The sequence below is a fragment of the Oncorhynchus gorbuscha genome, linkage group LG02 (genome assembly GCF_021184085.1).
Source record: "Oncorhynchus gorbuscha isolate QuinsamMale2020 ecotype Even-year linkage group LG02, OgorEven_v1.0, whole genome shotgun sequence".
Classification (NCBI taxonomy): domain Eukaryota; kingdom Metazoa; phylum Chordata; class Actinopteri; order Salmoniformes; family Salmonidae; genus Oncorhynchus; species Oncorhynchus gorbuscha.
The window spans coordinates 17,217,257-17,240,128 of record NC_060174.1 but is presented as its reverse complement, the minus strand read 5'-3'; the positions used below and the strand labels follow the sequence as shown (position 1 = coordinate 17,240,128).

Here is a 22,872-nt window from a genome sequence, read left to right as displayed (position 1 = left end):
TCCTCTTCCCTCTGGCTTCCCCCTGGCTCTTAAATTAGAATGGTCTACTTCATTATGACACATTCTTTGTCATTCATTCTAAAGGAATTGCACATCATCTGTACCTCATTCTTTCCGTGTTTTGATTGATAATGGATATTGTGGTGTTTGCATTTTTCCAGTTTAATCCTCTAAATTTATGAGTTTGTACATCTTTGATAAAGACATCTCTTCCCTCTTTCTGGTTAACATTGCTTGACACTCTTCATGACTGCTTGTCTCGAAAGTTAGTGTTATTACTTTGGGCCAACTGGATTCCATCACAAATGTTTGATATTTTTCATTTTTTTAGGTATTAATTTTTACATAATTTGTCTGAATCCAATAGGGTTGTTGCAAATCTGAACATATTGTGGTTTATTTTTTAACAAAGAGTGGGATCACTTTGTATTAAAACTACCTGTATACTGTATTTGGACAGTGCACCAACCCCAGAAATTAACCATCATTTCCTTAACAACAACCACATCTCCTGATACAGCTTAAAACATTTTCTGAATATAATTTTGAAACTGCCACCTCTACAGTCAGCATCCAAAAGGCATTAACTCTTCACCAGCACGTCTTTTCCTGCTCCCCTAATTGTGCTGTTTACCCGATTTGGAGAGGGTTATTCATTTCCTAGAGAGCTTAACTGTGAATGTGCCTTTGGATCATTGTTTAATAAAGGGGATTTCATACCCTAGCTGGGCAGAAGTTCTTATTCATTCTGAGTGAGAGCTGCGTTCGTTGTGAGGTTTAGTTCCCCCCCTTGTTGTCAAAATTGTTCAGCAGGAGATGAGACAGTGAGCCCAGAATTGTCACATTTGGATAAATAGGCCTAGTGACAGACAGACAGGCTGAGAATTCTCTTCCCCACTGCGAGCCAGCAGCAACTAGCTGTTTCCTTTTCCTGCAGTGTGAAGGTTTTGAAATGTAATCCTGCCAAGACTTTTTTTGCCATAGGAAATACATAATTTTCTTGCTAAATGGTTCCGGACATCCCTCACGGATTTAAGCACTTGATTTGAACAGTTTAACAGGCTAATGTCACAATTTGTATTTATTTCATCCTTCATCGGTGGTGGATTAGACTAATTACTGTATTTTTCATTCCACTTCCAACATTTTAGTTAATGGAGTGGTGTGAAATGATACACGATGCTTCCTTCCCACTCAAACCTTCCCTTAATGATTTGAATTTCAGTCTTCTGGCCAGAGTATCAAGCCCAGGCCAGGCTTCTACACAAACAGACAAAATTATTAACTTTTAACCAAATCCCTTTCAAGTCCACTTGTCATGTTTAATTGAGTGCCCTCAAAATAGGCAGTATAGAAGTGATGTAATGATTAGAGTTGGTCATAGTCAAGTCCAGCGGTGTCCAGTCCTCCCTTTCTTACTGCATGTCTGACACAACCGCATCCCTAATTAAAGCAATTAAGTCAATCGATCAAACCATTAAGAGGATGGACAGGGCCACAAATTCCCTGCCAACTTAATAGAGGAGAGGGGGGAACATGTTAGTGAGTGTACCTGAGACACAAGCTAATTAGCTATGGGAATGAAAAACAACTATCAGAAGTCTGAGGTTTGCTTACTCTGATGAACTTCTGTTGACTTCTTTCTTCTGGTCTGCAGAGCCTAAGTCGGGATAAGACATTCCACTCGGACAACGAGGGTAACCAGGTTTTCAAAGGACACAGGTGGGTTGCCTTCAAGGGCTCTTCTATGTAATATGCCATTTAGCAGACACTTTTTTCCAAAGCGAACTTAGTCATGCGGCATACATTTTACATATGGGTGGTCCTGGGAATTGAAGGCACTATCCTGGCATTGTAGTGTAGTCATATTTGATATGTGTATATATACACACACACACACATCACATGCGATTCGTAATAAGACAAGCATTTTAGATGACTCCATAAAGATAATTAAAATTTACAAACAAGGATTAGGCAATGAGTTGACGTTGACTAGCAAGAATTGGTCTGAGAATTGTATATCTCATTAACATTGTACAATGAATGGATTCACATACAAAGCATGAAGCTTAAGTTACAAACCATCATTCTTGGCATATACAGTGCATTCGGAAAGTATTCAGACCCCTGGACTTTTTCCATATTTTGTTACGTTAGTCTTATTCTAAAATAGATTAAATAATTATTTTTCCTCGTCAATCTACCCCATAACGATGAAGTGAAAATACGTTTTTAGAATTTTTCAAATGTATTCAAAATAATCTGATACCTTATTTATATAAGTATTCCAACCCTTTGCCATGAGACTCGAAATTGAGCTCAGGTGCTTCCTGTTTCCATTGATTATCCTTGGGATTTTTCTACAACTTGATTGGATTCCACCTGTGGTAAATTCAATTGATTGGACATAATTTGGAAAGGCACTCACCTGTCTATATAAGGTCCCACAGTTGACAGTGCATGTCAGAGCAAAAACCAAGCCATAAGGTTGAAGGTATTGTCCGTAGAGCGCCGAGACAGGATTGTGTCGAGGTACAGATAATAATAATAATAATAAAAAATGTCTGCAGCATTGAAGGTCCCCAAGAACACAGTGGCCTCCAATATACTTAAATGGAAGAGGTTTTGAACCACCAAGACTCTTCCTCGATCTAGCCGCCCGGCCAATCTGAGCAAACGGGGGAGAGGTTCCCTGCTTAGGGAAGGGACCAAGAACCTGATGGTTACTCTGACAGAGCTCCGGAGTTCCTCTGTGGGGATGGGAGGACAGAAGGACAACTGTCTCTGCAGCACTCCACCAATCAGGCCAGACAGAAGCCACGCCTCAGTAAAAAGGCACATGACAGCACACTTGGAGTTTTCCAAAAGGCACCTAAAGGACTCTCAGACCATGAGAAACAAGATTCTCTGGTCTGATTGAACTCTTTTGCCTGAAAGCCAAGTGTCATGTCTGGAGGAAACCTACAGTGAAGAAAGGTGGTGGCAGCATCATGCTGTGGGGATTTTTTTCCACCGGCAAGGACTGGGAGACTTGTTAGGATCGAGGGGAAAGATGAACTGAGCAAACTACAGAGAGATTCTTGATGAAACCCTACTCCAGAGCGCTCAGGACCTCAGACTGTGGCGAAGGTTCACCTTCCAGCAGGACAACGACCCTAAGCACACAGCCAATACAACGCAGAAGTGGTTTCAGGACAAGTCTCTGAATGTCCTTAAATGGCCCAGCCAGAGTCTGGACTTGAACCCGATCGAACATCTGGAGAGATCTGAAAATAGCTGTGCAGCGATGCTCCCCATCCAACCTGACAGATCTTTAGAGGATCAGTAGAGAAGAAGTTAAAGCTGTCAAAGGTTGGCTAACCATGACTGCATGGCCATGCACGCCTCCAACGTGATCAAGTTTGCAGACGACACAAAAGTAGTAGGCTTGATCACCAACAACGACTAGACAGCCAATAGGGAGGAGGTGAGGGCACTCGGAGTGTGGTATCAGGAAAACAACCTCTCACTGAACTTCGACAAATCAAAAGGAGATGATCATGGACATCAGGAAACAGCAGAGGGAGCACCCCCCTCTCCGCGTCGACGGGACAGCAGTGGAGAAGGTGGAAAGTTTAAGTTCCTCGGCATACACATCACAGACAAACTGAAATGGTCCACCCACACAGACAGTGTGGTAAAAGAAGGCGCAACAGCGCCTCTTCAACCTCAGGAGGCTGAAGAAATTTTACAGATGCACAATAGAGAGCATCCTGTCAGGCTGTATCACCGCCTGGTTCGACAACTGCACCTCCCACAACCGCACGGCTCTCCAGAGGGTGGTGCGATGCTGCACAACGCATCACCGGGGGCAAACTACCTGCCCTGCAAGACACCTACAGCACCCGATGTCACAGGAAGGACAAAAAGATAATTGTTACGAATCCCTTTTGGCCCGACAGTCTAGGGGGGATGGTAATGAGACCTGTAACATAACTCATGCAATTTATAATAGTGACAAAGTAAAAGTGTGAACTAAATAACCACGACAACTGAAATCTACTGTCAAACTCAGGGTTTATTGGAAAACACACGGTAATGGGGGGAGCAGGAAAAGGGGCTGAGCTGGACCCAAGGAAAGAAACAATAAGTATTCAAAAACACCCCTAAGCTAGACTAGCCTATTTCAACAACAGCTAACTAACTAACCAAAAAGATACAGTGGGTGGCCCGCCCAGTTCTAACTAGTGTATTTAACAAAGTTTACCTACGGGTAGTGTATGCCCATTGTCATGTTTTGTCATATATTGTCATGTCTTATCTTTGTGCTTTCCCTTCTGTTCGTTTCCCCCTGCTGGTCTTATTAGGTTCTTTCCCTCTTTCTATCCCTCTCTCCCTCTCTCGCTCTCTCTCTCTATCATTCCGTTCCTGCTCCCAGCTGTTCCTCATTTTCCTAACTACCTCATTTACTCTTTTCACACCTGTCCCCTATTTTGCCCTCTGATTAGAGCCACTATTTCTCCCTCTGTTTTCCGCTTCTGTCCTTGTCGGATCCTTGTATGATGTTCGCTGTTCTGTGTCCTTGTCTCGCCCTGTCGTGTTTTATCTTCTTCAGATGCTGCGTGTGAGCAGGTGTCTTAGTCTGCTACGGTCGGTGCCTTCCCGAAGCTACCTGCAGTCTATGGTCGAGTCTCCTGTCAGTCCTCGCTACTACGAGTGGATTTCAGTTTTTCCTGTTTTGTTTTCTCCTTGATATATCCAGGATTATTACTTTTGTCATATACTGTAATATAGACTCTGTTTTCGTTAAGTCGCTTTTGGGTCCTCATTCACCAGCATAACAGAAGGATCCGACCAAGAATGGACCCAGCGACTATGGATTCTCTCTACTCTACTCTCGAGTTCCAGGGAGCGATGCTCGGCAGACACGAGCAGGAATTGTCTGCTGCTCGGCATGCCGTTGAGACCCTGGCCGCTCAGGTCTCCGACCTCTCAGGACAGTATCAGAGTCTTCGTCTCGTGCCACCAGCTACTTCCTGGTCTTCCGAGTCTCCGGAACCTAGGGTTAATAACCCACCATGTTACTCTGGGCAGCCCACTGAGTGCCGCTCCTTTCTCACCCAGTGTGATATTGTGTTCTCTCTCCAGCCCAACACATACTCTAGAGAGAGAGCTCGGATTGCCTACGTCATATCACTCCTTACTGGTCGGGCTCGGCAGTGGGGCACAGCTATCTGGGAGGCAAGCGCTGAGTGTACTAACGATTATCTGAACTTTAAAGAGGAGATGATAAGGGTTTTTGATCGTTCTGTTATTGGGAAAGAAGCTTCCTGGTCCCTGTCTTCCCTATGTCAAGGTAATCGATCCATAACGGATTACTCTATAGAGTTTCGCACTCTTGCTGCCTCCAGTAACTGGAACGAGCAGGCGTTGCTCGCTCGTTTTCTGGAGGGACTCCACGCTAAGGTTAAGGATGAGATTCTCTCTCGGGAGGTTCCATCCAGCGTGGATTCTTTGATTGAACTCGCTATTCGCATTGAACGACGGGTAGATCTTCGTCACCGAGCTCATAGAAGAGAGCTCGCGTTAACTGTGTCCCCCCTCTCTCCGACACTACCATCTTTCCCCACTGACTCAGGTGTTGAGCCCATGCAGCTGGGGGGTATTCGCATCTCGACTAAGGAGAGGGAATGGAGAATCACCAACCGCCTCTGTCTCTATTGCGGTTCCGCTGGTCATTTTGTCATTTCATGTCCAGTTAAAGGCCAGAGCTCATCAGTAAGCAGAGGGCGACTGATAAGCGCTACTAGACTGTCCTCTCCGTCAAGTACCTGTACTACCTTGCCGGTCCATCTACGCTGGACCGGATCGGCAGCTTCCTGTAGTGCATTAATAGACTCTGGGGCGGAGGGCTGTTTTATGGACGAAGCCTGGGCTCGGGAACATGACATTCCTCTCAGACAGTTAGGGGAGCCCACGGTCATGTTCGCCTTGGATGGTAGTCCTCTCCCCAGTATATTATGTGAAACACTACCTTTAACCCTCACAGTATCTGGTAACCATAGTGAGACCATTTCTTTTTTGATTTTTTGTTCACCTTTTACATCTGTTGTTTTGGGTCATCCCTGGCTAGTGTGTCATAATCCTTCTTTTGATTGGTCTAGTAATTCTATCCTTTCCTGGAACGTTTCTTGTCATGTGAAGTGTTTAATGTCTGCTATTCCTCCTGTTTCTTCTGCTCCCTCTTCACAGGAGGAACCTGGTGATTTGACAGGAGTGCCGGAGGAATATCATGATCTGCGCACGGTCTTCAGTCGGTCCAGAACCAACTCCCTTCCTCCTCACCGGTCGTATGATTGTTGTTCTGATTTCCTCAAGAAGCGTTTTGCATCCGCTCCTATCCATGTTGCACCTGACGTCACTAAACAGTTCATTGTCGAGGTAGACGCGTCGGGGGTGGGCGTGGGAGCCATTCTGTCCCAGTGCTCCGATACTGACGATGGGGTCCACCCTTGCGCGTATTTTTCTCATCGCCTGTCGCCGTCGGAACGTAACTATGATGTGGCTAACCGCGAACTGCTCGCCATCCGTTTAGCCCTAGGCGAATGGCGACAGTGGTTGGAGGGGGCGACCGTTCCTTTTGTCGTTTGGACTGACCAAAAGAACCTTGAGTACATCCGTTCTGCCAAACGACTCAATGCGCGTCATGCTCGTTGGGCGTTGTTTTTCGCTCGTTTCGAGTTCGTTATTTCTTATTGCCCGGGTACTAAGAACACCAAGCCTCATGCTTTATCCCGTCTCTTCAGTTCTTCTGTAGCGTCTACCGATCCCGAGGGGATTCTCCCTGAGGGGCGTGTTGTCGGGTTGAATGTCTGGGGAATTGAGAGACAGGTCAAGCAAGCACTCACTCACACTCCGTCGCCGCGCTTGTCCTAGTAACCTTCTTTTCGTTCCTGTCTCTACTCGTCTGGCTGTTCTTCAGTGGGCTCACTCTGCCAAGTTAGCTGGCCACCCCGGCGTTCGGGGTACGCTTGCTTCTATTCGCCAGCGGTTTTGGTGGCCTACTCAGGAGCGTGACACGCGCCGTTTCGTGGCTGCTTGTTCGGACTGCGCGCAGAATAAGTCTGGTAACTTTTTTTCTGCTTCTGCTCCTGGTCTTGCTGGGTCTCAGTCTGTCCCCAGCCACCGCATCTCTCCTGCCCTTGCTGTGTCTCAGTCTGTCCCCTGCCACCGCATCTCTCCTGGTCCTGCTCCTGCACTTGCTGTGTCTCAGTCTGTCCACAGCCACCGCCTCTCTCCTGTTCCTGGTCTTAGCCTTGCTGTGTCTCAGTCTGTCCCTAGTTATTACTCTCCTGGCCTGTTTGGTCCTGATTGCTCTAACGCTTACAGTTCTCTACCCGTTTCTCATTTTTTTTAGAGTAGTTGCCCTAGATTCCCTCTTCATCGTCTTCCGTTACGGTCCTGAGGAGAGGAGTTGGGTTCTTTCTCGGGACGTGCTGGACCGTTTGTTGATCTATGATTTCCTCCGTTGCCGCCAGTGTTCCTCCTCGAGTGCGCCAGGAGGCGCTCGGTGAGTGGGGGGGTACTGTCATGTTTTGTCATATATTGTCATGTCTTGTCTTTGTGCTTTCCCTTCTGTTCGTTTCCCCCTGCTGGTCTTATTAGGTTCTTTCCCTCTTTCTATCCCTCTCTCCCTCTCTCGCTCTCTCTCTCTATCGTTCCGTTCCTGCTCCCAGCTGTTCCTCATTTTCCTAACTACCTCATTTACTCTTTTCACACCTGTCCCCTATTTTGCCCTCTGATTAGAGCCACTATTTCTCCCTCTGTTTTCCGCTTCTGTCCTTGTCGGATCCTTGTATGATGTTCGCTGTTCTGTGTCCTTGTCTCGCCCTGTCGTGTTTTATCTTCTTCAGATGCTGCGTGTGAGCAGGTGTCTTAGTCTGCTACGGTCGGTGCCTTCCCGAAGCTACCTGCAGTCTATGGTCGAGTCTCCTGTCAGTCCTCGCTACTACGAGTGGATTTCAGTTTTTCCTGTTTTGTTTTCTCCTTGATATATCCAGGATTATTACTTTTGTCATATACTGGAATATAGACTCTGTTTTCGTTAAGTCGCTTTTGGGTCCTCATTCACCAGCATAACACCCATGGGCGACTTGTCTTGGTTTCCCCTTTTCCCACCAGCAAACAAACACCATAACCAAAAACAATACTCACAGGTGATGACAAAGTGATATGGAGGTTAATACACAAAGAGAGAGTGAAACACAGAGACCTACAGACATGGCATTTACAGAGAGATTAAGCTCTAAAGCAAACAACTGACAGGGGTTTTAAACCAAGGGAAAGGAACTGTGATTGGGTAGGAAACAGGAGGAGGTGTGTCTTCTGATTGATGGTTGCTTGTAAAACATGTAACAAAATATTAAAGGGTCTAAATACTTTCTGAATATACTGTAACCGTCAAACCTGTTTTAAATAGGCCTATACTACAACCATGTAAGGAAACAAATATTTATTTACTTTTGTTTTCATGTAGATGAACTTTACCTTTTAGTGGGAGTGTTTACTCATGATTATAAGCAATTGTTTTGCTAACTTAATCTCTCTATTAAACATTCTACATCTCCTCTTTCCAACTGTCCATTGATGCTGGAGCAGCGAATCCACTAGATGCGCGGGGGTGTGGAGCACTTTAGGCTATGGCACTTCAGTAAAGGAATTGTTTAACATCTGGAATTTATTTTATACAATGTCCATTTTCATTGCTTGCTAATTTGACACAGACTCTTTTCTTCATCTTTAGACTAATCAACGTTGATGAGGCCCAGTCCTGGCCCATATGCTGCACTAGGCGAGGCAAAACAAAAATGCTGCCCTAGGCGAGGCAAAACAAAAATGCTGCCCTTCTATCCCTGCAGAATTAGTAGCCTAGGCTATAGCCTACAGTGTCGGCCACAATGCACTTTTATGAATGACCATGTGGTAGCCTACCGTTTGTAAAACAGACAATTTACTCTTAATCCCTGTCATTTGGTTGCATACATTTCTGTTAATGCATGTATTCATTACAGTAATTTACCATTCTCAGAATGGAAACATTGTTCACAACCTCTTACACTTGTGAGAAACAGCTTTTGGTTTATTCTATACCATCATTTACGTGCTCTGTGTGAGCAATGAGCATGTGTCTGATTTCTCTGTCCTGTTAATGTTGACAGAGCACACAGAAGTAGACCTACCTGGCCTGCTTCTCGCAAATGTCAAAGTTCCCGCTGGGCTTCTCATTTAGTTGTTTTATTCACCTCACACAGTAAGTCAACGATGTCAGTTTTCTTTAACATCATATTCAAATTCTAATAGTTCCTCACAGTATTTTGAAATATCTGTCCAACACTCTCCCCTCGATAATCAGTCGTTGATAAATAGGCTGTGGACATGTGTGTTTTATATTTTAATGATTGGCAATTTCATCTTCATAGCTGTCTCTCGCCCCTTCATACTTAACTTGTCAATTAATTCATTATCTTATAGCCTACTTTCAGGAAAGGTAGCCTAGGTCTTTTATACGTTTTAAGGAAAGGGTTCATATTTGCTCTTGTGTCTGACATACACTGGTGGCTTTGAATTGACGGGTGCTTATACAGGGATGTGCATGTGGGGTCACCGATTCTGTCTACAGGCCTATATGTACATTCAGAAAGTTTCCTAAATTAGCCTGTCTGGACAAAAATGTTGTAAAAAGAAGACCTGATTTCAGTAGCTTAGGCTACCTTATTTATCTCATTACGGCATCCTCTCTTTGAAGAACATGTCAATGTCACTGCCATCGAACGAGCACAGCAAGGTTTGTGACGTTATGCAAATATTTTTGGAAAACTATGGGTTTTTTCACCCATTGTTTGATTAGTTAGAATTTGTTTGAATGGTTTTGTGCGTCGAAATAGGATCTGTATTAAATATATATATATATATATATATATATATATATATATATATATATATATATATATATATATATATATATGCAGAAAATCCAAGTGGCTTTGTCAGTGCTTCATGTTTTAATTTTTGCCATGAAAAAAGTTATTGCAATATCGTCACAGCCTTATTCAAGTGACTGTTTCATGGGGCTTTAACCCTAATTGTTACTGTAAGTCAGAGCATCTGCTAAATTTAATTTTGCCACTTGACTTGTTTGGTGCTTAATACACTACATGACCAAAAGTATGTGGACATCTGCTCGTTGAACATCTCATTCCAAAGTCATGGGCATTAATATGGAGTTGGTCTCACCTTTGCTGCTATAACAGCCTCCACTCTTCTGGGAAGGCTTTCCACTAGAGGTTGGAACATTGCTGCGGGGACTTGCTTCCATTCAGCCACAAGAGCATTAGTGAGGTTGGGCACTGATGTTGGGTGATTATGCCTGGCTCGAAGTCAGAGTTCCAATTTATCCCAAAGGTGTTCGATGGGGTTGAGGTCAGGGCTCTGTGCAGGACAGTCAAATTCTTCCACACCAATCTCAACAAACCATTTGTGTATGGACCTCATTTTGTGCATGGGTGCATTGTCATGCCAAAACAGGAAATGGCCATCCACAAAGTTGGAAGTACAGAATCGTCTGGAATGCCATTGTTTGCTGTAGCATTAAGTTTTCCCTTCACTGGGACTAAGGGGCCTAGCCCAAACCATGAAAAACAGCCCCAGACCATTATTCCTCCTCCACCAAACTTCACATTGGTAGATGGCTTTCTCCTGCCATCTACCAAACCCAGCTTCAGCCGTTGAACTGCCAGATGGTGAAGCATGATTCATCACTCCAGAGTCCAATGACTGCGATCTTTACACCATGCAAGCCAACACTTGGCATTGCGCATGGTGGTCTTAGGCTGTGTGCGGCTGCTCGGACATGGAAATTTCTTCAAGCTCCGACAGTTCCCAACAGTTTTTGTGCTGACGTTACGTCCAGCGGTAGTTTGGAACTCAGTAGTGAGTGATGCAACCAGGGACATATTTTTATGCGCTACTGGCTTCAGCACTTGTCGGTCCCATTTTGGGAGCTTGTGTGGCCTACCACTTCGCGGCTGAGCCGGTGTTTCTCCTAGATGTTGCCATTTCACAATAACAGCACTTACAGTTGACCGGGACAGCTCTGGCAGGGCAAAAATTTGACAAACTGACTTGTTGGAAAGGTGGCTGGCATCCTATGACGGTGCCACATTGAAAGGTACTGAGCTTTTCAGTAATACCATTCTACTGCCAATGTTTGTCTGTGGAGATTGCATGGCTGTTTGCTCGGTTTTATACACATCAGCAACGGGTGTGGCTGATATAGCCGAATCCACTCATTTGAAGGGTTGTCCACATACACTATATATACAAAAGTATGTCCCTGTTTTGGTACCGTACCTGGAATGTGCATACATGGTAATTAGGTTGTCTGTAATGTGTGAACAGAAGCAAGATAACAATGCTGAAACTCTGCTGTAAAAAAAAAAACAGTTTAGGGAGGAAGGTGCTAGTTATTTTTATTCCAGCAATTGCTTTTGTCCTCCCTTGTGATGTAACTGGACTAAAGCCTAGAGACGCATTTCATTTGTAAGGAAACTAACAATAGCATTTAATAAATCATGAGAAAGTATCCGATCAGAACTGGAGAAAGAAAATATCTGATATAACGCACTTGCTGAAATTGAGATTTTGTGTGACTCTAGATTACATCCATTATTTACATGGTTAATAATGGACAAGCTTAGACAAATGTTGATCCCCAAACATGATGTTTGAGAAACCTATTTTATTAAGTGGTGATCTCCCTTTCCACTCAACCCTCCACAGGAAGCTAGTGACCTGTCTGTCTGTGTCTATGGACGGCACTCTCCTCCTCTGGGGTCCCACGACGAGACGATACAACTGTGGGACATCCAAAGCAAGCAGAGCATCCGCAGCATCAACCACAAAGGTGAGCTTGAATGTCCCCTCATCTCAACAAACCCTTGTGTCACCTCAGTGGTCCAAACCCATCTCTTCAGTTCAGCCATTGAGACATTGATTTCTCCCCCAACACCCTGAATCATACATCACCTAATCTCCCGAGACTGAATGGGATGCATGAGATAACGAGCTGCAGTAGTTCCAGTCTTTGGGTTTTCGTCACTCGTTATATAGACTTTTCAGGATTGGGCGAAAGCTGTGCTTAAACGTCTTCGCTTCGAGTACTTTGTGCATTTGCCCACACGGATCGGAAGGGGAGGGGGATTTGGCTTAGTTTCCTTTTGCGAGGGTGGAGACTTTGTAAACTGCTCTCAATTTCTAACACGTATAGACCCAGAAGTTAAGCACACATCTGACCAAATGACGCAAGATTTTACTTCTGGGTTGACCAAGATTATACATCACCCTGTCCCCCGGCCCGTGTTAGAAAACCTTTCCACTGTTGCCCTTCCTTGAGGTTACGGAGTGTACGGTTTGACATGCATGCCCTTTGACCTGTACTATGCTCCAGGTGCTGGCTTTGCCTGCTCGGGCTCTCCGTCTCTCTTACTGGGCGCCAATAGCAGACACCAAACTCAATTCCCTTCTTGCTCTATGCTTTGTGTTCAGCTTGTTTGGGTTCAGCTTGTTTGGGTTCAGCTTGGGCTGTTGTGTAGTGGTACGCTGATGTGTGTATTTATGTTTGCTCTTAATGTTACTTTGTGAAGCAGATATAGAGGGCTTGCAGTGGCGTCACAAATCACCTGACAACCGTGCCATGTTGGAAGTCTGTTGGAAGCAGATCTACTAAGCTAATTGTTAGAAGAGTGAAGATAATTTGTTCAAATATACAGTTAATGACTATAAGGGAGCTGAGCTGTCAAAGTAGAGTTGTTTTTTTCTCTGTGGAGTTACCATCACATTGAGGCGTCTGGTCTTTCTATGGGCCACAGCACTCACTCAGTGTGACGGTGGAGTCCCTTTCTGTTCATTAAGTGCTTTTAGAGAACTGGGATTTGGTTGCATCACTGGGCAGGTTGCGAACTCATTTTGTTTTAATAGGATGTTTCTGTTTACTCAGCCACTGTGACTGGTTGGCTGTCTATCAGTTTTGCCGGATGGAATAAGTAACGACGTTCAACAGCACTTTTATTGAACTGTCTTCGGGGATAACTAAACGGAACCATGGCCTTGCCAGATCTTTTTTGGCAGTGAAATCTCTTGTTTTTTTTAGGGTTGGAGCTTGGTGTTATTTACCCCTGTCGAGTTTGTAGGTTTGCGTCATTGTAAGGCAGTCATCTGACTTTCTAAGGAGAAGGCTGAGAGGGTCATGCTGGGTGTTGATCAGCAGTTTAATTTACAGAGTTTATTTATTAAACACACAAAAACACACATTTTCACTCACACAGCTGGAAAGGCACACTCCCCACTGCTGACCACCATATGCAATGCCTCAGAGCTGATCAACACTGCTCTGCAACTGAAATGATTGGGCTGTCAGAAAACACCACTAGCCCAGAGAGCTCTTTTCAGGTGATAAATTCTTCCTTGAAAATAATCTAACAGTATATCAAGTCAAGAAGCAGCGGGCTAGTATTGAAATGTGAGACTGAATCTAATGATTTGGGTTTTAGCATGCCAATGTTGTGAGGGTGTTCAATGCAGGCCTCACTAAAGGAGACAGGAATGTATTTGTTAAGCTATAATCCACTGCTTATGTGCATTTCACTCCTGTCATACTAAACATTTTTGGCACATGATACGGAGTACAAGGACTGGAATGTTAACACTAAACAGAGACTGGCGACCAGGCTTATAATTAGGCTAGATGATAAAGTTCAACATCAACAACCTATTTATTTTGTCATTTGCTAATGTGTTTTTTTCTCCGTTTTTCAACTCCATTATTTAAATATTACAATTTAAATTTAATTGAAAATAATCTTTAATGACATCATCAGATTTTGACTATTCAACAACCCCAGTAGCAAAACAAGAGAGAACCACAAACTTTAGACTGCGGCCTATTTTCATACAGTAAATAAACAGCCCGTAACACTTGCACCAGTCAACTATGAACAACTGAACACAACCACCACGCCCAAATGTAGAGATGGATGTCAACTCTGTCTCCCCTGAGGGTGTCTATGCTCCATGGGCTGCATTCTGTGTCAGAGGTGCTCAACCTCTCTCCAGATGTCTTCCCAGCCCCCACCTTGTCTTCCTCAAGGATCAGTGAAGAGGGCCAGTTCAGCCTGTAATTGAGTCGTCAAAAGGTCCCGGGCACCCCTCCCAAGCTCTAGCCCAGTTTTCCCAGCTCTGTTCTGGGAGAGCAAATGCAGTTATTGGCCCTCTGAAGGCCTACCTGATCATGGAGGCAATAAAAAAACATTCACAGCCCTTTTGCTCTAAGCTCTGCGGCTCGACCGGCACAAATGGGAAGAGCAGTGGTAGAAAATCAGAGCCACTGACAAGCGACTGGAAGTTTATGGAATGGTGGCTTTGAAACAAGGCTGTTGAAGAAATGAGGTGTACAGTCAATGTGTTTTAAACTAACTTCAATTCAAATTATTTAGCATTTGTCTTATTTAACATATCATACCAGTCCCCCATAAACATTTTTGTCTATTAAACTCTATTAAACTCTATTATTGTCTATTAAACTCAGCACAAAAAAAACAGATGGAATAATGTGTCCCTGAACAAAGGGGGGGTCAAAATCCATTTTATTTTTATCCCACTCTTCCACCAAGGCACCTGCATATTCCAGGACATTTCTGGGGGGAATGGCCCTAGCCCTCACCCTCCGATCCGATCCAAGAGGTCCCAGACGTGCTCAATGGGATTGAGATCTGGGCTCCTCGCTGGCTATGGCAGAACACTGGACATTTTTTTATTTTTTTTATTTATTTTTTTACCTTTAACTAGGCAAGTCAGTTAAGAACAAATTCTTATTTTCAATGACGACCTAGGAACAGTGGGTTAACTGCCTGTTCAGGGGCAGAATGACAGATTTGTACCTTGTCAGCTCTGGGATTTGAACTTGCAACCTTCCGGTTACAAGTCCAATGCTCTAACCACTAGGCTACCCTGCCGCCCCATTCCTGTCTTGCAGAAAATCCCACACAGAACGAGCAGTATGGCTGGTGGCATTGTCATGATGGAGGGTCATGTCAGGATGAGCCTGCAGGAAGAATACCACATGAGGGAGGAGGATGTCTTCCCTGTAACGCATAGCGTTGAGATTGCCTGCAATGATGACAAGCTCAGTCCGATGATGCTGTGACACACCGCCCCAGACCATGACGGATCCTACACCTCCAAATTGATCCCACTCCAGAGTACAGGTCTCGTGTAATGCTCATTCCTTCGACGATAAACGTGAATCCGACGATCACCCCTGGTGAGACAAAACCATGACTCGTCATTGTAGAGCACTTACAGTCCTGTCTGGTTTAGCGACGGTGAGTTTGTGCTCATAGGCGATGCTGTTGCCGGTGATGTCTGGTAAGGATCTCCTTACAACAGGCCTACAAGCCTCAGTCCAGCCTCTCTCAGCCTAATGCGGACAGTCTGAGCACTGATGGAGAGATTGTGCGTTCCTGGTGTAACTCGGGCAGTTGTTGTTGTTGCCATCCTGTACCTGTCCTGCAGGTGTGATGTTCGGCTGTACCGATCCAGTGTTACACGTGGTCTGCAACTGCAAGGACGATCAGCTGTCTGTCCTATCTCCCTGTAGTGCTGTCTTACAGGCTGACTACACTGCTCGCTTCACGTGTGTGAGCGTTGCAAAATACATTTAGAAATCTATATTATTCTATTATTGTGTGTGCGAGCAATGAGCGTCTGCGTTGCCAGGGGCTAAAATAGAAGTCTGTTCTATTTTTGATGCAGATCACGCTGCAAGTCCTTCCTCCCCATCTCCTCATTGGTTTATAGAAGCGGGTACCCACATGCCATCTCCTCATTGGTTATACCCACATGGGTGACTGAAAGACGAACAAGGTCAGTGGCGGTAATACACATAATTTATGAAAGTTGCCAATCGCAATACAGAGTCAAGAGAATAAAAGGCCTAGAAGGAGGAGAGATGACTAGAAACGATTCGGTTGACTGTTTTATCTGTGGATTAACTGTCGGAGTAGAGGACCTTGTGCAATTCAGGTAAAATACCAACTCAATGTTTACATCCCAGGACAAATTAGCCAGCAACAGCAAGCTAGCTAAATTTGAATTCATGTTTAATGCTTTTCGACCTGTCCCCAAATTAATGTAATTTTTAGAGTTTTTTTTCGATTTTTTCGATTTTAACCTGCGTGTCGTGGTGGCGTTTTGGTGTAGGGAACAAAATAAATGTATGCACGATGGCACACGCGCGCAGCCGGTTCGGGTTCCATGTTAGACGTCTCACAGTACGGACATTGCAATTTATTGCAGCATGCCTAAGGCACATTAACGCAGATAAGCAGGGACCCTGGGCATCTTTCTTTTGGTGTTTTTCAGAGTTTTCATAACTGTGACCTTAATTGCCTACCGTCTGTAAGCTGTTAGTGTCTTAAAGACCGTTCCACATGTGCATGTTCATTCATTGTTTATGGTTCATTGAACAAGCATGGGAAACAGTGTTTAAACCCTTTACAATGAAGATCTGTGAAGTTATTTGGATTTTTACAAATTATCTTTGAAAGACAGGGTCCTGAAAAACGGACATTTTCTTTTTTTGCTGAGTTTATGATGGTACCATTGGTGTGAGTGGTCGGAGGACAAAACAGAGGCCTCAAACTATATCCTACTTCTTGATTATTATTATCTATATTATTATGATCTATATTATTATTATCTATTATTATCATATCTATATTATTATTATTTTTATCTATAGTATTTTTTATCTGTATTTTTATCTATATTATGATCTATATTATTATATTTATTATTATAATCTATTATTTTTATAATCTATATTATTATTATTATTATTATAATCTATATTATTATTATAATATAGATTATTATTATAATAATATAGATTATTATTATGATCTACATTATTTGTCATGTTTTGTCATTTATTATCATGTCTTGTCCCTGTGCTCCCCATTCTATTCGTTTCCCTCTGCTGGTCTTATTAGGTTCTTTCCCTCTTTCTATCCCTCTCTCTCCCCCTCCCTCTCTCACTCTCTCGCTCTCTCTTCTCTCTATCGTTCCGTTCCTGCTCCCAGCTGTTCCTATTCCCCTAATCATCATTTAGCCTTCCCACACCTGTTCCCGATCCTTTTCCCTGATTAGAGTCCCTATTTCTCTCCTTGTTATTCGTTTCTGCCCTGTCGGTTCCTTGTCTAGAATTCACCGTGCTGTGTTTGTGTATCGCCCTGTCGTGTCGTGTTTTCCTCAGATGCTGCGTGGTGAGCAGGTGTCTGAGTCTGTCTGGTTCAAGTGCCTTCCCGAGGCAACCCGCTGTTCACCTGCTGTTCAAGATCGAGTCTCCAGTTTGTCCTCGTCATTTCGAGTGAAAGTTGTGTTTGTTGATTGTATTTACTTTACTGGATTAAAGACTCTGTTTTCGCCAAGTCGCTTTTGGGTCCTCTTTCACCTGCATGACAGAAGGAACCGACCAAGGAATGGACCCAGCGACTTCAGACGCTCGTTACACTGCCGTCGAGATCCAAGGAGCCATGCTCGGCAGACACGAGCAGGAATTGTCTGCTGCTCGCCATGCCGTGGAGAACCTGGCCGCTCAGGTTTCCGACCTCTCTGGACAGTTCCAGAGTCTTCGTCTCGTGCCACCTGTTACTTCCTGGCCTGCCGAGCCTCCAGAACCTAGGGTTAATAACCCACCTTGCTACACCGGGCAGCCCACTGAGTGCCGCTCCTTTCTCACGCAGTGTGAGATTGTGTTCTCTCTCCAACCCAACACATACTCTAGAGAGAGAGCTCGGGTTGCTTACGTCATTTCACTCCTTACTGGCCGGGCTCGAGAATGGGGCACAGCTATCTGGGAGGCAAGGGCTGATTGCTCTAACAAGTACCAGAACTTTAAAGAGGAGATGATTCGGGTTTTTGACCGTTCAGTTTTTGGTAGGGAGGCTTCTAGGGCCCTGGCTTCCCTATGCCAAGGTGAACGGTCCATAACGGATTATTCTATTGAGTTTCGCACTCTTGCTGCCTCTAGTGAGTGGAACGAGCCGGCGCTGCTCGCTCGTTTTCTGGAGGGACTCCACGCAGTGGTTAAGGATGAGATTCTCTCCCGGGAGGTTCCTTCAGATGTGGACTCTTTGATTGCTCTCGCCATCCGCATAGAACGACGGGTAGATCTTCGTCACCGGGCTCGTGGAAGAGAGCTCGCATCAACGGTGTTTCCCTGCTCCGCATCGCAACCATCTCCCTCCTCTGGCTCAGAGACTGAGCCCATGCAGCTGGGAGGGATTCGCATCTCGACTAAGGAGAGGGAACGGAGGATCACCAACCGCCTGTGCCTCTATTGCGGAGTTGCTGGACATTTTGTTAATTCATGTCCAGTAAAGCCAGAGCTCATCTGTAAGCGGAGGGCTACAGGTGAGCGCAACTACTCAAGTCTCTCCATCAAAATCCTGTACTACTTTGTCGGTCCATCTACGCTGGACCGGTTCGGGTGCTACATGTAGTGCCTTGATAGACTCTGGGGCTGAGGGTTGTTTCATGGACGAAGCATGGGTTCGGAAACATGACATTCCTTTCAGAGAGTTAGAGAAGCCTACGCCCATGTTCGCCTTAGATGGTAGTCATCTTCCCAGTATCAGATTTGAGACACTACCTTTAACCCTCACAGTATCTGGTAACCACAGTGAGACTATTTCTTTTTTGATTTTTCGTTCACCGTTTACACCTGTTGTTTTGGATCATCCCTGGCTAGTATGTCATAATCCTTCTATTAATTGGTCTAGTAATTCTATCCTATCCTGGAACGTTTCTTGTCATGTGAAGTGTTTAATGTCTGCCATCCCTCCCGTTTCTTCTGTCCCTACTTCTCAGGAGGAACCTGGCGATTTGACAGGAGTGCCGGAGGAATATCATGATCTGCGCACGGTCTTCAGTCGGTCCCGAGCCAACTCCCTTCCTCCTCACCGGTCGTATGATTGTAGTATTGATCTCCTTCCGGGGACCACTCCCCCTCGGGGTAGACTATACTCTCTGTCGGCTCCCGAACGTAAGGCTCTCGAGGATTATTTGTCTGTGTCTCTTGACGCCGGTACCATAGTGCCTTCTTCCTCTCCGGCCGGGGCGGGGTTCTTTTTTGTTAAGAAGAAGGACGGTACTCTGCGCCCCTGCGTGGATTATCGAGGGCTGAATGACATAACGGTTAAGAATCGTTATCCGCTTCCCCTTATGTCATCAGCCTTCGAGATTCTGCAGGGAGCCAGGTGCTTTACTAAGTTGGACCTTCGTAACGCTTACCATCTCGTGCGCATCAGAGAGGGGGACGAGTGGAAAACGGCGTTTAACACTCCGTTAGGGCATTTTGAGTACCGGGTTCTGCCGTTTGGTCTCGCCAATGCGCCAGCTGTTTTTCAGGCATTAGTTAATGATGTTCTGAGAGACATGCTGAACATCTTTGTTTTTGTCTATCTTGACGATATCCTGATTTTTTCTCCGTCACTCGAGATTCATGTTCAGCACGTTCGACGTGTTCTACAGCGCCTGTTAGTGTCATGCAGGTGAAAGAGGACCCAAAAGCGACTTAACAGAAACAGAGTTTATTCAAGTCCAAACAGAAAACGACAAATCCTGAATCCTTAACAGGAAATGTCCAAACAGGGAATAACTGAAATCCTCTAGTCTGTAGAGGGGAATAACAGGAGAAGCGGCCACAGACTGCAGGTCGCTTCGGGTAGGCGCAGGCCGTAGCTGACAGAGACACCTGCTCACACGCAGCATCTGATGAAGGCAAAAACACGACAGGACAGGGCGATACACAATCACAGCACGGTGAATTCTAAACAAGGAACCGACAGGACAGGAACGGAACACAAAGGAAGAAATAGGGACTCTAATCAGGGGAAAGGATCGGGAACAGGTGTGGGAAGACTAAATGATGATTAGGGGAATAGGAACAGCTGGGAGCAGGAACGGAACGATAGAGAGAAGAGAGAGCGAGAGAGTGAGAGAGGGAGGGGAGAGAGAGGGATAGAAAGAGGGAAAGAACCTAATAAGACCAGCAGAGGGAAACGAATAGAATGGGGAGCACAGGGACAAGACATGATAATAAATGACAAACATGACAGTACCCCCCACTCACCGAGCGCCTCCTGGCGCACTCGAGGAGGAATCCTGGCGGCAACGGAGGAAATCATCGATGAGTGAACGGTCCAGCACGTCCCGAGACGGAACCCAACTCCTCTCCTCAGGACCGTAACCCTCCCAATCCACTAAGTATTGGTGACCCCGTCCCCGAGAACGCATGTCCATGATCTTATGTACCTTGTAAATAGGTGCGCTCTCGACAAGGACGGGAGGGGGAGGGAAGACGAACGGGGTGCGAAGAAAGGGCTTAACACAGGAGACATGGAAGACAGGATGGACGCGACGAAGATGTCGCGGAAGAAGCAGTCGCACAGCGACAGGATTGACGACCTGGGAGACACGGAACGGACCAATGAACCGCGGAGTCAACTTACGAGAAGCTGTCGTAAGAGGAAGGTTGCGAGTGGAAAGCCACACTCTCTGGCCGCAACAATACCTTGGACTCTTAATCCTGCGTTTATTGGCGGCTCTCACCGTCTGTGCCCTGTAACGGCAAAGTGCAGACCTCACCCTCCTCCAGGTGCGCTCACAACGTTGGACAAACGCTTGAGCGGAGGGAACGCTGGACTCGGCAAGCTGGGATGAGAACAGAGGAGGCTGGTAACCCAGACTACTCTGAAACGGAGATAACCCGGTAGCAGACGAAGGAAGCGAATTGTGAGCGTATTCTGCCCAGGGGAGCTGTTCTGCCCAAGACGCAGGGTTTCTGAAAGAAAGGCTGCGTAGTATGCGACCAATCGTCTGATTGGCCCTCTCTGCTTGACCGTTAGACTGGGGATGAAACCCGGAAGAGAGACTGACGGACGCACCAATCAAACGACAGAACTCCCTCCAAAACTGTGACGTGAATTGCGGGCCTCTGTCTGAAACGGCGTCTAACGGGAGGCCATGAATTCTGAATACATTCTCAATAATGATTTGTGCCGTCTCCTTAGCGGAAGGAAGTTTAGCGAGGGGAATGAAATGTGCCGCCTTAGAGAACCTATCGACAACCGTAAGAATCACAGTCTTCCCCGCAGACAAAGGCAGACCGGTAATGAAGTCTAAGGCGATGTGAGACCATGGTCGAGAAGGAATGGGGAGCGGTCTGAGACGACCGGCAGGAGGAGAGTTACCCGACTTAGTCTGCGCGCAGTCCGAACAAGCAGCCACGAAACGGCGCGTGTCACGCTCCTGAGTCGGCCACCAAAAGCGCTGGCGAATAGACGCAAGAGTGCCTCGAACACCGGGATGACCAGCTAACTTGGCAGAGTGAGCCCACTGAAGAACAGCCAGACGAGTGGAAACAGGAACGAAAAGGAGGTTACTAGGACAAGCGCGCGGCGACGCAGTGTGCGTGAGTGCTTGCTTAACCTGTCTTTCAATTCCCCAGACTGTTAACCCGACAACACGCCCATAAGGAAGAATCCCTCGGGATCAGTAGAAGCCACAGAAGAACTAAACAGACGGGATAAGGCATCAGGCTTGGTGTTCTTGCTACCCGGACGGTAAGAAATCACAAACTCGAAACGAGCGAAAAACAACGCCCAACGAGCTTGACGGGCATTAAGTCGTTTGGCAGAACGGATGTACTCAAGGTTCTTATGGTCTGTCCAAACGACAAAGGAACGGTCGCCCCCTCCAACCACTGTCGCCATTCGCCTAGGGCTAAGCGGATGGCGAGCAGTTCACGGTTACCCACATCATAGTTGCGCTCAGATGGCGACAGGCGATGAGAAAAATAAGCGCAAGGATGAACCTTATCGTCAGACTGGAAGCGCTGGGATAGAATGGCTCCCACGCCTACCTCTGAAGCGTCAACCTCGACAATGAATTGTCTAGTGACGTCAGGAGTAACGAGGATAGGAGCGGACGTAAAACGTTCTTTTAGAAGATCAAAAGCTCCCTGGGCGGAACCGGACCACTTAAAACACGTCTTGACAGAAGTAAGAGCTGTGAGAGGGGCAGCAACTTGACCGAAATTACGAATGAAACGCCGATAGAAATTAGCGAAACCTAAAAAGCGCTGCAACTCGACACGTGACCTTGGAACGGGCCAATCACTGACAGCTTGGACCTTAGCGGAATCCATCTGAATGCCTTCAGCGGAAATAACGGAACCGAGAAAAGTAACGGAGGAGACATGAAAAGAGCACTTCTCAGCCTTTACGTAGAGACAATTCTCTAAAAGGCGCTGTAGAACACGTCGAACGTGCTGAACATGAATCTCGAGTGACGGAGAAAAAATCAGGATATCATCAAGATAGACAAAAACAAAGATGTTCAGCATGTCTCTCAGAACATCATTAACTAATGCCTGAAAAACAGCTGGCGCATTGGCGAGGCCGAACGGCAGAACCCGGTACTCAAAATGCCCTAACGGAGTGTTAAACGCCGTTTTCCACTCGTCCCCCTCTCTGATGCGCACGAGATGGTAAGCGTTACGAAGGTCCAACTTAGTAAAGCACCTGGCTCCCTGCAGAATCTCGAAGGCTGATGACATAAGGGGAAGCGGATAACGATTCTTAACCGTTATGTCATTCAGCCCTCGATAATCCACGCAGGGCGCAGAGTACCGTCCTTCTTCTTAACAAAAAGAACCCCGCCCGGCCGGAGAGGAAGAAGGCACTATGGTACCGGCGTCAAGAGACACAGACA

At 45.8% G+C, this 22,872-nt stretch overlaps 1 pseudogene; it reads left to right on the top strand.

The window, feature by feature from the left end:
- Positions 1-22,872, top strand: part of LOC123989567 — a 103,540-nt pseudogene that overhangs the window by 40,990 nt on the left and 39,678 nt on the right.